The sequence below is a fragment of the Mytilus californianus genome, unplaced genomic scaffold (genome assembly GCF_021869535.1).
Source record: "Mytilus californianus isolate M0D057914Y unplaced genomic scaffold, xbMytCali1.0.p SCAF_5, whole genome shotgun sequence".
Classification (NCBI taxonomy): domain Eukaryota; kingdom Metazoa; phylum Mollusca; class Bivalvia; order Mytilida; family Mytilidae; genus Mytilus; species Mytilus californianus.
Genome location: NW_026262701.1, coordinates 47,597,695 through 47,615,147, shown reverse-complemented (window position 1 = coordinate 47,615,147; position 17,453 = coordinate 47,597,695). Strand labels below are relative to the sequence as shown.

At 32.3% G+C, this 17,453-nt stretch overlaps 2 long non-coding RNA genes across 3 annotated transcripts in view; both read left to right on the top strand.

Annotated features, from left to right (window-relative positions):
• LOC127702373 (uncharacterized) overlaps window positions 1–17,453 on the top strand; it is a 51,449-nt gene that overhangs the window by 6,534 nt on the left and 27,462 nt on the right. The window lies entirely within an intron of this gene.
• On the top strand, window positions 3,952–5,357 carry LOC127702381 (uncharacterized). Its single transcript, XR_007982398.1, has 2 exons — window positions 3,952–4,118; window positions 4,873–5,357. It is a non-coding gene; the product is annotated as an uncharacterized LOC127702381 (long non-coding RNA).

Genomic DNA, 17,453 nt, shown 5'->3' with positions numbered 1-17,453 from the left:
ACGTATTGACTTCTATTTCATATTTCCACTCAACAGAAAGTAATACTCTATTACACTCTCATGAAAAAAATGTTCCACGGCAATATTATTTACCTACGAAAATATGTTTAACCCCACACGCCCCAGCCAATTAATAACATTGCTGAATAATGATCCCCAGTCAGTAAGCTCTAGATATATTTAAAGTCTAAGGTACGGACCATTTGATTTGATAGGGCAGTCAGATATTTTCGAGAAAAAATTCTGACCCTGATTTTTGCCTTACTAAACAAAAATTCTGGCCATATCTGTAATGAAAACAATTATCGTGTCCCCTTTTTTGCTACAAGAAAAAAAATCCAACAGAATTATTCAGCATTAAATGAGCATGGTGAATAAAAAACGGGCGTATTTTTTTTTGGGGGGGGGGGGGGTTGCATGTAAATCCCATATTTAACCGGAATGTCTGTTTCGCCGAACTGATATACTGAATACTTTTTTCAAGGCCCAACTGCAACCTGCCTGTTGGGTGTGGCCTTTATGTCTCCATTTGTCGACCGTCATTCACAACTTCGTTGTCATTTGATTCAAGTTCAGACTCATTCGTAGCCGTTGGTTGATTTGGAACCCGTCACTTCCCTAGTTGAGTGAAACATTTCAACCAAACATTTGGATAAAAATTGCTTGTTTGTCTTTGTTCGTGTCGGTCGTATTATAAACTTCATTGAATAGCCGTATATCATGTTTACAACAGGTAATCTTGAGGTTATGCTAACTAACCATACAACAAACGAGAATTTTCCATGTCCATTTTTTACTGACAAATCCCACATCAAATATATTAGTACATAGCTTTAGATCCATTCAATCATTTTATAATAGACAACTAATGGGGAGAATGCGGCATCAAAAATGTCCAACCCAAGCTTACACTTTAACTATAAAATAAACATACCCTACGTTAGGAACCGTCACTAAGAATGTGCATTTTACACTTATTTTATGTTTTGTAGCCCAAAAAAGGTAAAAAAAAAATCCTAGATCCGCCCCTGACTCACCAATATATTTCAGTTATGTTCTTCCTTAGAAAGGGAGACCGGGTGCGTCAGCAAGGTATACGTCTCCTGCTATGCAAGCGTTAACCAGTTGGAAAATCCATTCTGTCACAATGGTCACAATGTCACTATTCAGAATAAGACACACACGGTAAAGTAACAGATCAGACGACTATTCTGTTACCTAAAGAAACCGCAAAAACATGACACGTTTGAGTTGAGATACTGACGCATCGTATTGGTCAATCAATGTTTGATGGTGACAGTAGAACTTATGTAATTCCGATTGTAGTCGTGTTTTCTTCATAACTTCATAGCAGTTTTGAATCAGAAGCGTATTCCTGTCAATGAAGTCCGTAAAGTGTGGGACATACACATACGTAACGTTCATAACTGGGATAGGCAGAGCTCATACGATATGCATGGAACAGAGGGCATATATGTAGTATTGCAGCAGCTGAAAAATGGGAAGATGACAATTAAAAAATGGAAATCATCACGTTTGTCATAGATTCTAATTTGAAATCTTCGATCTGTGTAAATATGATGATAAGATCAAGATATGAAGCAGACCTTCTTCTTTCTGTAAAACCTTAACATGAAGTTCATTCGGATATATACGATACAAACACTCACTTAGATAAGGTTTATTGAGTGATAGGTCATCATCAATATAGCTGAAAGTGAAATTGAAGAAATTTTCAAGATACTTTTTCGATTTGTTCTTGAGAAGGATTTGTAAGAATTGTACTACATATGAGTGCAAAAACAAGTCTGCCAGTAGGCGTACACAATAAAACTCATTGAAATATCGAATGTCTGTTGAAATATAAATCCGTCAAACTCAACATGTTTGCTGTTGATCAAACAGTCTGGCATTTTCAGAACATCATATTTGGTGTAATTGTTGTTTATATTAGTGTGAAGGTATTACGTAACCCGTATTTATCTGATTCTCTCCTCGTCAAAACTCTTGGAAGGTTTTTCATTCTCTAGTTTTGAATATGTGAGTTGTGTTTATACTGATGCTAAATGGAGCAGTAGCAATGACGTCATAAGTATGACCCATATAGATTTTATATACAATAACACTTTAATTTGTTTTCTTCTCCTTTAATTCATACATGCACAAGTATATATATATATATATTTTATATTTCATTTTGTATGTTGTCTGTTACTTCTTGTTACGATATTAAAGTATTATTTCCAAATTGTATCAAATTGCAATGTTTAATGGAAGTCGGCTTGTTACACGATTTTGGCAGCGATTTTATTTTATAAGTTATTGTCCGCCGCGCGATGCGTTGCGGGGGACATAGAAATACAAGTCGTCAATCCTTCTGTCCGTCTGTCCGCCCGGTCTCGTTAGCGCTCCCACGTGTACAATTCTTGCCAAATTTTTATAAAATTAAATTACAGGTTAATACTTGCAATGTCTCGGACAAGTTCGAAAATCAGTACCGATCAATATTTTTTAAAAGAGTAAGCCCCTTGTAAATATTAACTGTATGGAAAATTTCATTGTTAGCGCTCTCATGTGTACAATTCTTGCCAGATTGTTATGAAACTTATATCATAGGAATATATCAGCAATACCTCGGACAAGTTTGAAAATCAGTGCCGATCATTTTTTGAAAGAGTTATGCCCCTTGGTAATATTTATTATATGGAAAATTGCATTGAAAGCGCTCTTATGTCTGGGAACAGTATATCTAACAATATATATGTTCCTGCTTATGTGTACAATTTTTGCAAGATTTTTTATCAAATTTATATAAGCAATGTATCGGACAAGTTGGAAAATCAGTACCGATTAAATATTTTTAAAAAAGTAATGCTCCTTGGAAATATTAATTGTGTTGAAAATTGCATTGTAAAAAGATTTAAAGAACTAGTTTTTTTTCAGTTATTGCCCTTGGATAGATAAAATATGTTCTTTTATTTGTTTTGGTTTACTGCTATTTGACATATTTAGTCTTGTGAGCATCAAACAACTTTTCATCTTAACTTGCATACACTTAGTTTCAATTGATTATTAATAAGTGATTAGGTCATAAAAAAACCGACGGAAGTGATAAAAACAGCCCACACTGTTTAATGGGTAAGATAACTTGAGAACAAAATGTGATAACTTATTACCAAAGCTTTATTAAAAATACTTTTCTAATGAAGTTCAAATTATGAAATATTCAGTTTACTATGCATGTTGTCAGTTCTGAAAATATAACACAAATAATTTAAATATCAGGTCTTACCATTTAAAGAACTTTAAAGCCCTTTTCCGTTCAAAAAGGAAGTAAATCTTCAAAAAAGAAGCTTGCCATGTGACGATCTACAATTTTATTTTAAGCGACCGTAGCAAATTCTATTAAACTAAAAGTACTCCATAACCGAAACAGTTGACCTAATACAAATTCTTTATTTAAGATTTCGATTTTTTTGATTTTTTTTATTTCACTCTGTCAAAATATAAAATATGAATTGACATTTAAAACACCATTGACGGCTTTACCTTTTCATCCTTTATGAACTGTAAATTACATCCTATAAAATGAAGAAAACCTAAGGTTGAATGATTGATGTTTAGTCTGGGAGAACATGATGTATTCATTAGTTCTTATTGGTTTCAGTAGCTGCGAGTATTCTTATATCGGTGCTTTGTTTCTATAGTTGTTTCTGTGCTTCGTACTTATCTATCGAGTTAATTCATTGGATGCAACTGATTTTTACAACTCTTTCCCACGTTCCCACGTTAGGGGAGGGAGGGTTGAGTGCTCACAGATATGTTTAACACCAAAACATGCTTTAGGAGCCTGTATGTGAGTTGTAGTCGTTGGTTCATGTCTGTCACATTTGTTTTTCATAAATTGTATTGTTATAAAAATAAGGCCTTTAATTTTCTTGTTTGAACCAGAGACATATATACACAGAGATTGGCAACTGTAACAGTGGTCAGCGAAATCCAATTAAAAACACGCATCACACGAGACTTTAACGAGATCGCCATTTTGCATCTGATCATGACAAGTTCACCACCGCTTCGATTTTTATTTTACATTAAGCTTTTCAAAACAGCATAATGTAAGTATATATTTCAATTTCGTAAATTATTTACCTTGTTTTATTCAGTTTGTAGTAATTGTTAGTTAAAATATTGTGACGATTAACGTTTTATTGTGGTCAATAATAAGGGCAAAGCTTGGCCGACATGGACGTTATGAAAAATTTTTACACGGACGTATTTTTTATTAAAACCTTTTCATTCGAAAAGGAATAAAACCATTTATGAGATGAATAACTTTTCCCAAGACATACTGGTTTTGTGTAAATATGTTGAATTTTTCATTAAATCACCCACTTTGATGCAATTTACAATTAAAATTCAGTATTCTCGTTGTCGGCCACGTTCAATTTTTAAAATATAAAGACAGGCCCCTGTCCATGTCTACAGTCAATAAACTTTTCCATCTTTAGAGAAAAATTATTCCCAGCACATGAATAACTTTTTTATGACAAACTGGATTTGTGTATAACAGTTGTTTTTTCCATATTTTCACCCACTTTGATGCAATTTACAATTAAAAATGACCATTCAAGCTGTCGGCCATTTTCATTCTCTTCAATATAAAGACAGGCCCCTGTCCATGTCTACAGTCAATAAACTTTTCCATCTTTAGAGAATAATTATTCCCAGCACATGAATTACTTTCTTATGACATACTGGATTTGTGTATAACATTGTTTTTTTCATTATTTCCACCACTTTGATGACATTTACAAGTTTATATACATGTATATTTACATTCAGTATCTGACAGCATTTTTTTTTTAACAGGATCCTGCATGTTATAAAAGAACAAATATGTTGATCAAATTTACCTAACAGTGCAGCATACAAGAGATGTAATATCATACATGTGCTGAATGTAGGACTCCCTAGCCTTTCTGATTGAAAAAAAGATTCCCTGGCAGACAGGAACAACTATTAGTGATGACTTTTTTCAAATGTTACTGCACAGTCATGTAGTGGACCTATTACATGTACTACTATCAATGTGATACTAAAAAATGGTTTTTTAAGAGAGAAAATGACATGTGCTTATCCTGACTGTGAAAACACCACATTATTGTAGTTCAAATATCATAGTTCATATGCCAAACTTGATGTACATGTGTATGCGATTTTTGTGCAAGTGATGGTGACATCATTGAACTAAGAATAAATACAAGACTCCGCATTCAATCTATTGAATTTGAAACAGAAGTGGCAGTTTGCAGAGACTATACGGATAAAAATGCAAATAAATATCTTGTGTTCAACTTCATTTGTCTTCTTTACGTTTACAAAGTATACATGTACATAATTTTTACATACATGTATAACAATATGATGATGTAGTATGATTGCCAATGAGACAATGATTTACATGTATGACTATCATTGGAAGGCCACTCTATAATATCTTTGTATATCATGAGAATGGAAATGCTACCTTTGTAGCATAAAGGTATCATAATGTAAAAAAAGGGAAAATGTTCATTTATTCAACAACACTCCTGTGAATATATAACTTGACAGTACTAAAGGCAAAATATTTCGTTTCACAAATTCCTTCCTCTCCTCGGAAAATAACATATTTAATTGTTTACATGAAATGACAAAATGTGTAGAATAAGAAGCAAGAAATGTTCACTCTACTGTACACTTCTAGTCGCTCATATTAGTCATCATCTATGTTTGTTTCAGTCCTTTAGCAATGGTGCTTGTTTATATTTATCTGTTGTGTTGTGTTGTTTCAGTTTTACATGTCCTCATTCTGTGATCACTGTTTCACCTCGCCTATTTTGAAAAATGTTAATGCAAATATTTTCTGCAATAAATTGAAAAGGCACAGCTGCTATGACTATTCAGAAATGTGAGGTATATGTCAATGAGACAACAACCCAACGACAAAAATATTCTTTGCACATCTATGAATGTTTAAGAATTCTTGTGGAGGTCAAAAGCACATAACATGTACTTATATATTGGTGACCTGGTACATGTACATTTGTATGTACCTATTGATGCATTCCGTCCTAAACATAAGTTGTGTGAAGAGACCAAGCAGTTTATATGCTTATAAAAAAACTGATATTAAAATGAATTCCTGTATAACAAATTCCGGGAATGAGACAGTATTTTATTTAAACCAGATGAGATATTAGTGGTAAAGGTTTAAACAGAAGCAGGAGATGTCAAGGGGCAATACAAAAAGTACAAGGTCATGTAACACAGATAAAAAATGACAAATGAAAAGAAAATAACAGCCCACATAGCACTGCACCGAAACATAAACCCACAAAAGATCAGATAAAACTTGTCTTCAATTTTAAATGTTTCTAATTTCAAACTCGAGTTTCACTACCCGATAGGAAAGAGTAAAGATATGGATGTTGCATTACTTCTGTGGTCTATGAAACAGAACATTAAAATTCTACAGTTCAGCAGAGCATTTTACTGTACTTATGATACACGTTGTTTTTAATCAGGGTCTGTGATATTAAGTCTATAAAAAACTACAAATAATGACAGATTCATATTCAATATTTCATGACAGCAAAAATAGTGATTTCGACAACACTGTACATAATGTACGTTCATTTAGGAAATTCATGCAAAGGTTCCACAAATAATGTAATTGTAGGTCAATCAAAAATTAATCATTTAAATCCGTTTTCCACGAGACAAAATTCTACTGGCTTCATATTTTTTTTATATAAAAAAGTTGCTTTCTGATTTCTTTTTTTGACATGTTAAATGACTATTTTTGTTCCTGATTGAATACTTTTGTAGAATGTAGGACAGTAAGTCACAGGACAAAAAGTCACGGACGAAAAGTCACAATTCAGTTTTGAGATTATTTTTCTCTGAACAAGAAAACACTAATTTTAAAAATAATTTTTTGATTTTTTATTGAACTATAATATATGAAGCAACTTTGTTATTAAAATGTATTCAATAAATATCAATGATGATCAAATAATTGTTATGATAACAAAATGTCAAAGTGGTTTGGCACTAAAATGGCTTCATGGTGCCAAGAAATATATTATTTGCATGATTAAAATTAAATAATTTTTCATTTATCAAGGCTTATGAACAATTTCCTGAACTTAAAAATGAATAAATGTAAAAAAAGATATTATTTGAAGATCTTTCTCTTATATATTCAAACAATTGTCAAAAAATTATTTGTGACTTTTTGTCCTATCCAATTTGTGACTTTATGTCCTGTGACTTTTTGTACTGTGACTTTCTGTCCGTTTACCCTATTCATAGTATAGCCCAGTGTTTCTGTTAAAATAAAGTTCTGGTCATGGTTAAAATAATGTCAGAATTTGTTTAGTGGTAAAAACAATTCCCAACTGAAGTAATAATCCACTTAGAACTTCACCTCCGGCAAAATTCAGTTGATCGGAGGGCAATAAATTGCGTAATCGCACACCTGTGAATCCACAGTCACAACTCTAAGGAAATAATGACCGGAAAATCGGACACACATAATTTCACTGTATAATTTAGAAGCAAACTTTAGCAAAGAAATGTTTCTTGTAATATCATGATCATTACCAGATTTTACTTTTTAAATTAAAAGAAATGCCGAAAAAAAGAAAAAAATATTTTCTCAATCAAATACATTAAAAAAAATACAACTATTTCAAGTAGTTTTTTAGAAAAAGAATTTATTTGATCTGAAATAAGTTTTCCTATTACTTTTCTTGATTAGCTATCGAGGTTATTCATCCCTGACTTGTCTACATGTTGTAGAATAATTATCGACGAGAATCTCATTCCGGGCCGCGTTTTTAAACGGGATTTCACAGAGTTGCCAATCTCTGTGTATATATGTCTCTGTTTGAACTGTTTCGCATTTTTTATTTCGAGACATTTAAAGGGAAAATTCGCGATTTTTTACTTATCTTATTATGTTCATAATACCATAAAAAACATATTCACCAAGTTTTATCTGGATATGAACACTAATAAATAAGAAAATTGGGAATTATTAATTTTATTTATTCGAACTTCCTGACTTCTGTGACGTAGTTTAAGTCTTTTTGCATGCCGGGAGTGGATTAATCTCATTTTAAGTCTTGTTCGTTAATCATCTTATAACGTAACCCGAATAATTCAGTCGTTATATTCCACTGCTCTACGATGGCTACATTAACATTACCTCGCAAGTGGGAGAGTCGATCACGGGGTGGGACTGAATTATTCGGGTTACTTATAACGCGATTTAAAGCGCATCGACGACTTTTGGCGTAGCTATTAACCAACTAATAATTCAGAAAGAAAAGTGATCAGCCGTGCAACTTTTAAAATTAAAATGCACCTTTTATATTTTAAGGATTTCTGATATGATTATAGTAAAAAAGGAAATCATACAATAGAATGTTTTTATGATTTTTTTCCGACGGATATGTTGAACAAACATATATAACTGATAGTGTAATAAAAATGCATGTTTGTATTCTCACCTATTACTTCAGTCGATGATTTGTCTTACTATACAAATCCTTGCTTCAGTCTAGTACTGTGTAAATACAATGCATGTGTATTATACTGACACCACCTGGTAAAGGCGTGGTTAAATTCACGGTTATTAAAAGATTAGCATTATGTAATTTTAATCTTTTGATCTTCACAAGAGTTTTGTTTGGCCTTAAGGGTTCACCGTTGTAGGTATGAAAAACATTGGAAAAAAAGGATAAAACAGAAGTGCGGGTTTGAGACAAGATATTTTTTTTAATTATTTGGGGAGGAATATGGTGGCAAAATAACTGAATCGCCGTTATATATTTTTTAATATTTTGCGTTAGCTAAATTTTTTAATAAATAGGTGATCAACTTGTTGTAACATCGAAAGTCTGAATTACTTTCAATTAAATAATTTTATGGATAAAAATGGCTCACGAAAACGAGCGTATAAATCAAAACTGTACTTTTTCAAGGTATCATCGGTAACCTTGAATATTTATTTAAATGTGCAGAGAAAATTATCAGTCACATTAATATAGTTTGGTCCGTCCAAAGCGATCTACATTTACCTAATCGGGAATGGCCTGATTAAAATATTCTAAATCTCACAACGTATAAATTCTTTAGCTATTTGACCAACGATGTTTTAAAAAATTAACAGAATCAATCTAACGTCAACTTTCCTTTTTTGAATGGAGAAAGACAGGCGGAATCAATTTTCAATATGCTTTATATCTTGTACCTTTGCAAGACTTATCATTCATTCATAAACCCACTCTAAACCAGAGACATATATACGTCTGTTTAAACTGACAAGAATACTCCTAAAACGGACAAGCAGTATATTCTTTAAATTTCTGTGATTAAATACCAAGAAAGAAAAAATCCCGAAATTAATTTGATACTTAATATTTTTCCTGGAAAATATTCACATCCTCATTCGGTCTGAAAAAAAGATAAGAATTTGGTATACAGAACATGCAGAAGTGTGAATGTCATAAAACCTAATTGTTATATCAGAAACCATTATAAATGTGAACCTGTATACGTAAGACCTCAAGGGACGTCAACTAAGATCACCTAACCACATACAGGTAATATACAAGTAGCTCTGTTATACCCGGAAATGTCATGGTTAATCACTACTGATACAGAATGTACCAATGCAAAGAAAATTCTGATGATTGTGAAGCATGACCATTCATGATTTTAGAGGCGTCTTAGGTGTGGGATTGCCGGAACGATTTAATTTAAATTCTGACTAGATTTTTTTTCTCAATATAAATCACTGAACTAAAAAAAAGAAGAAAACTACGCCCAAGAACAGAATTCTTCTTGTAAATTCATAAATACACATTTCTTATTTTGTAACTTTCGATAGACATGAACTCCAGCCCCCCCTCCCCCCAAACCTGGGAACAGTATATCTTACAATGTATATATTCCTGCCAAAATAACAAAAAAGGAGAAAAGGAAAGAGATGAACGGTAAATCACATACGATTCAGATATTTATATAGTTGATTGTCGTTAGCTAGAGATGAATACATGTCTCTGCGTTAACTTAGAAAAATAACGTATAAACTTGAAATAGATTTATGATGAATACTATGCAACTGCGACACCCCTTTTTATCACAGCGTACATGCATGTATTTAAATGACTGTCCGTTATTTCGATTAAGAATGACAATCGTACGTAAAATCCTATAGTTCATGGTGAGACTTTTTGTACCAGATATGCGACTTTTCGTATTTATATTTTCTCTTATATTACTCTCATTTGATATTTTATGCATAAGTGCAATATTGGAATGGTTTATTACCACCACAAGCTAACTAAATAAATTAATCAACCCTCTAGCTGACCAGACGTTAATACAACTACTATCAGTCTATCCGCAGTGAAGTTTCTTTATTTCTTCAAATAGGCTTTTTGGGGATCATTACATGTAGTGTACGTCCAGTGGCATATATATTACATGCATGTCGGAACAGGAAAATTGACATCAGGTACTTTTAGAACCATGTTCACATTATTATACATTATATACCCAACAATTGTGATGATGACGAATTTCTTAAACTGTTCAAAATAATCTTATTGAAAAGTAAATCTGTGATTTTACTATGTCCATAACTTCGATGAACCAAAGCAAGTTAGATATCGAACTGTATTTAAATCAGATTGGTTCTGGATATTTCTCTCGTATATTCAATTTACATGTATATATTCTAAATTGCGACTATCTATAGTTCCGTAACCTTCTATCTAGGCGTATAAACCAATGATTGACAAGTGCGTACATTTTGTTAAATCAATATTTGTATGTTTCAAAATGTCCATACTTATAGACAACGAGTATATACTTACATTTTCCCCAATTTACCCTTGGAAAATATGTAAATAGATTTTTTATTTTATCAAATCTTTTTTTTGGAATTATTTAGATTTTCATAAATATCATTCTTTACACCAGAAATGTTATTTATAAACAAGCGTATGAGTTTAGTAATGACTAGTATATCACTATCGGACACGCAAGACAAAGATGTATATTACACCTGATAGTTTCAAAATGGAAAGTTACCGGCAAGTTAGTCGGCCGTGTACACTGATCAATACCCTCAGAAGTGAAGTGATGCACGAACTTGCTTTATGAAATTGTGTAATAAGAGTTTTAAAGCCCGACAGGAAATCGCTTGAATACCTGGACGTGTCACCTCACAATACCTCTGGGATTTCTTTAGCCATGCTAGTGATCAGATAAGGGAGGGTCCGAATTTATTTAAATAAGTTTATTACATAAAAGAATTATGAACAAACTAGATTTTCGAAAACAATTTTACACGGAACACTTATTTATGACTTTGAACTTTGACTATTAACTAATTTCCATTAAAATTTCTTGTTTCAAAAACTTAGTTAAAAAAAACAGTTTGAAACACTAGTTATTTAAAAAAAAAATATATAATTACATTTTTCGTATCAAGTTAGTTAGGAAAGGTTGCACAACCATGTCTATTATAATCTTTTTTGTGACCCGGGAAACTGTTTATGCTTTCCTTGTCGGATAAAACAACCGTACGCTTGACAAGTTATATACACTCAATTACGGCTACGTTAGGTTACTGCTCGTTTTGGTCCTTTGTGGTTTATAGATATATCGTGGTCTCTATTCAGGGAGGATGTCAAAATGGCCGCATGCGGAGAATTGATACTCTAAATTTAAAATCGATGGTGATCTCTTATCTAGCAGAATAAAACTTTAATATTTATGAATTTGTGGTTTTTTATACATAATGAACATAATATCAATTTTTCATTGTTTTGCGAAGTTTCCCTTTAACAGCCGTTCGTACGGAATTGATTTGTCTCATAGCTAAAGGCCGAACGGTGACCTATAATTATAACTATAGTGTGAATGACAAGTTTTACTTTTTCAGCTACCAAAAGTTTTGTCAAAGTTCAAGCTCCCCTGTGAATTGTACCATCTGGGATTGACAGTCGATTACGTGATTCTTTATAAAGTGTTCTTGAATGGAACATAGAATGGCTAAAACATCCCACAATTCTGCATAATTTTTTCTATGATGAATTACAGTTAATTCCGGCAGTAAATTGAACAATATGTAGCAAAACTGGCAGTGGGGTCTAAACTTAATTGCTGCAAGGTAAATTTGTAGAAGTCTTTTCGCAGGCGTTATGTGTGAAATATTAATTTCCAGGAGGATGGTCAGCATCTGTTTTATTTTTGCGGTATATAAAAACTTGACAGATACATTTGTATCATTGCTGTGACTTCATACTGTACAAGGTAGGTAGAAAACCACATATTTTAGAATGGACATTGCAATAATCATTAGAACACATTGACCAATATGAAGGACAATATTTCATTTTGCTTTGTATTGCGTCCGTTCGCTGGTAGCTTTGTGATGGTTTGAGGTCAATACAAATAATAGAATATTTGGTTCATTGTAGGTGCAACTGTTTTTGCGGTTGTATGTGTGTGTTGGTTGTTCTTTTTGTCTTGTTAGCTGGTGTTGAAAATTTGACCAACATGTAAAAGTATTATTTCATTATAACAGATACAGCTATTTGGACTCGTTTCGTTCGGTATAGATTTCATAGATACACATTGGGTTGAGGTCGTCTGGAGTATCGATATAATTATTAAAGTGTTCTTTTGATTACTTATATGATCTTTAGTGAGTCGTTTAACTGTATAATATGGTCTTCTACTGACTGAAAGATAAGAGGAAATGTTAAGTACACCAAGAACTATTAATACTTTAAAGCGACAGTCTTTAGTTTTGTATATTGTGTTTTAGACTTTGTTTTTCACCGTTTTTTCGGTTTTTTTTCGTGTCTCTTTGAGTTAGGAGTTTTGATTCGCTCTTTGGTATCACCCCACAACTTTTTTAATCTTGTTATAATTTTGTGGTATCTTTTACAAATTAAAAAACTTAGATATGACAACAGAACCTTTTCTTTACATAGGCTTTATTTTTGTACTTTATAGCTTATGTTAGAAAGTTCGTCATCTCTGAAGCCTTTCAAAACTTGTCTTAACTACACGAAAGCCCTGTTTTGAAAATCGTGTCCAAATTTTGCAAGTTCTATTGATATCCTTGAATATATATGTTTTTAGTAGACTTTTGTTGCTAGTATCCTGTCTCATGGACGGCACTTCACATGTACATCTATAAATACTATAAAGTATAAAAAGCACAATCTTAAATTAATTCCTATACATAAATAAACCGAACAACTTCTTTTGTCAGCAATTTGTACATTTTCCATTTGATCGTACAGCCTACTATTTTCAACTGAGATCATGGGCAGGACTTGATACTCGAAAGTATTAGGCAATGACGTCATGAATGAGTGCAGCAACGTCACGTGTTCAATTTATCAACCACAAAGCACGCGACTTCATTCATACAAATATCACAACGTTTTGTACGCGTAAAAGTAGTTTTAATAACTATTTCATTTGATTTCATATTTTCAACAAAAAAAATACATACATACAGTTAAGACGAATTGCCGATAAAAAGAATAATGGCATTTTGTTTTTTGATACTGACTTCATCAGCTCGAACATCAGCTCGACCTAGCGGGCTCCATTGGGGCTCGCTTGGTATTCTTTTTGATAAAGTCAGTATCAAAAATGAAAATGCCGTTATTCTATATTTATCGGCAATTTGTTTACTAGTACTTTTCCTTTGAACTTAATGCCTGATAGTTATGATATCATGGACAGAACCTGATAGTCGATGATATTAGGCAATGACATCATGTATCAGTGCAGTACTAACGTCACTTATTCATGTCATCCGCGTCAATTCATCAATGCAATGGACGCGACTTCATTCATGCAATTGAACAACTATCACAACGTTGTGTACGCGTAGAAATAGTTTTGCTAATCATTTCATTATATTTCATATTCTCAACACAACAAAAATACAATAACTTACAGTTCAAAAAATTCAAATTACCGATAAACAGAATAATGACATTTTATATTTTGATACTGACTTCATCAAGTGACAACTCCACGACAGATCCAACTATTGGATAACCAGTGACGGTGATACACGGCTGAAATAACATACTATGTTACTAGATTATGGAGTGTGTGTCCGAGCGAGAACTTCTCTAGTTCATTACTTTAGGAATATTTATCAAAAAGTAGTATTTCAATATTCAGCCCCATTCTACTATTTAGTCAGACGTCAGTCGCTACCCTAATATACCCTTTCTTTTTCGGGTAATTAATACGGATAGCGTTTGACATCTTTAGCCGAACAGATTTATCATTTTTACATAATTTCATTCATTGTATGCTGGTTCATATTCTGGACGCCAGTCTTTGCTCCTTTCTAATATAATTCACAAACAAAAAACAAATATGAAGCTTAGAAATGGAAAAATATTAAATACTAAACTCGTTCAAAGGGTATCTACACGTCTCAATCTTCAAAATCGCTTATCTAAAAATACTACCATCGCTAACATTTTAACAATAAAAATCGTGGTTACCCTTCTATCGATAAGTGTCATGCCAAAAAATGACTTACATGTCCCCGTCTTTCCACCAACAATACGGTAAGGTCCACGTTTAATGGTCGCACATTTTCTTTAAATTTTGAAACTGATATAACTTGAAAAACAAACAGTATAATTTATTTACTCACATGAAACAAACCGGGATGCGGTATTCAGTACGTAGGTGAAACTGGACGATATTTATCTAATCGCACTCAAGAACATCTGTATCGTTTTAAAAGACCCAATAAATTCAAAAGTATCATTTATCAACACCTTAAGAAGCACAATCATCCTATTAAATATTTAGCAGTTCAACCTTTAGAAGTAGTAAATAAGCAGCCTGGTGAATCTCATTCAAAGTTTGTACGATCGCGGAAAATAATTGAATTAAATTGGATTAAAAAATTACAGACAGTCTACCCTCTCGGTCTTAATGATAATATCATGGGAATTGTTAATATATCAAGAACCGATTCTGTTAACATTTTGGATATAGTTTCTAAAACTGTTCGTAAAAACCGTTCTCATGGTCGTAGAAAAAATCGCAATCAAAGAAAATTTCGGACCAATCATACCAATATTTCGGACCTAATTTCTATTTCAAAAAACAACGGCAGACATTATCTGTTAACAAAGCTCTGTTCATTACCAGTTAATAAGTTAAATAAAATTTTAGAGGATTGCAACACAATTTCATATAGCAGTCCTAAGTATGAAATCGTTCAAATTATAATGGCATATTGTTATTCTAAACTGTTTCCCAAAATTGATCGCACTGAAGATCATAAAAAACAGTTTATTAAAATAAACTATGTCAATAAAGGTTTTGATTTTGTAAATATTGCCGGTATTTTTAACGACCATTCTGTTAAAGAACAAATTCCGGGATATTTTGATAATACTGAGCTCCCTCTTATTTGTTATATATACAAAAAATCTACCCGGAAATTTGTGTTTAATTATAGCCAATTGTGTAAAGATGTTAATATCAGTGAAAATACACCTACTTCATGTAATTGCAGTAATTCCGAATACATTTATGGACCCATTTCCCATGTTATAACAGGAGATCTTAACATCGTTCAAGACCGAGAGTTAAAATCATTCCTCAGTAAAGGACCTAAATATCGTCCCCCGTCAATTATTAATTGGAATGAGTGTCGTAATATCATCCACGACTCACTCCATAATTACTGTTTGAAATGGATAAAACGGGAAAAAGCTGACAAAAAATCTTTGGACTCTTTTTTTAAATCAGTAATGAACATAGTTGATATACGTATTCAACATTTTAAAGAACATTTTACTCTTAACAATAACCACAATAAACCTATTTCTCGTATCAAACATAAACTAAAAGAACTAGCCAAGGAATTTGTTTTTGTCCCGGCCGATAAAGCTGCTAATAATATTATTATTGTTTGACGTAAATTTTACATTGAGGTTCTGAAAAAAGAAATCACCAATTCACCAACATTCCAACTGACTCCATTTTCAGAAAACGACATCTGTAACAAACATAAACTTTTAGCTACCGCTTTACAAGCAGAACCAAATACAATGAAAGTCCCAACTATGTATTGGCTTCCGAAGCTACACAAAACACCTTACAAATATAGATTCATTTCGTCTTCAAGCCATTGTTCCACTACTAAATTGTCTATTCTTCTTACCAGTACACTTGGTACAATCATAAACCTGATAATAAATTGTTCAAATAAGGCCTTCGAAAATAGTGGAATTAATTACTTTTGGAGTGTCAAGAACTCGTTGGAAGTACTTGATAAATTGCATGCATATATTGGTGATTTTGAATCTGTTCAAAGTTTTGATTTTTCTACCCTATATACCACATTGCCTCACATTCTCATTAAGAAAAAATTCACACACCTAATTAAATGGGCATTTAAAAAGTCAGAATGTGAATATATATGTTCAAACTCTTTTAGGTCATTTTTTAGTAGCAATAAACAAAAAAACTATGTCAATTGGACATGCTTTGATACTATATATGCCCTTGAATTTTTACTAGATAACATTTTTGTTCGCTTTGGAGATTCCGTATATCGTCAGGTTATCGGAATTCCAATGGGGACTAACTGTGCACCACTTATTTCGGACCTTTTTTTGTATTGCTATGAGTTACAATTTATGACAAAAATCAGTAAAGACCCATCGAAACAACATCTGATACACAAATTTAATAATACTTTTAGATATTTGGATGATATTTTGGCTCTCAATAATGACGACTTCAGTATGTATACTAAAGAAATTTATCCTGTTGAACTTACTTTAAATAAAGCTAATACTAACAATGACCACTGCCCTTTCCTCGATCTTGATATCTATATCATTAACGGAAAGCTTAATACTAAAATATATGATAAAAGAGATAATTTTTCATTTCCTATCGTTAATTATCCATTTTTAGATGGTGACGTTCCCTTGTCACCATCTTACGGTGTTTATATATCTCAACTTGTACGATTCGCTCGTGTATGTAACAATGTTTTAGATTTTAACGAGAGAAATTTATGTATTACTGAAAAATTATTACACCAGGGTTTTCGATATCACAAACTAGTCAAAACATTTACTAAATTTTATCATCGGTATAAGGACATCATTCGTAAATATAGCTCAACATGCAGACTTCTTATACGTTCAGGTATTTCACATCCAATTTTTTATGGAAATATTCTTTATAAAGCACAAAAATGTCAGTATTCACCTCTGAAACTAACAAATCCTTTAAATAGACTTATTAAGAAGGGATATAGTTACGATACTGTTGTCAGGTCATTAAAGATTGCATATTTTGGCGTTGAT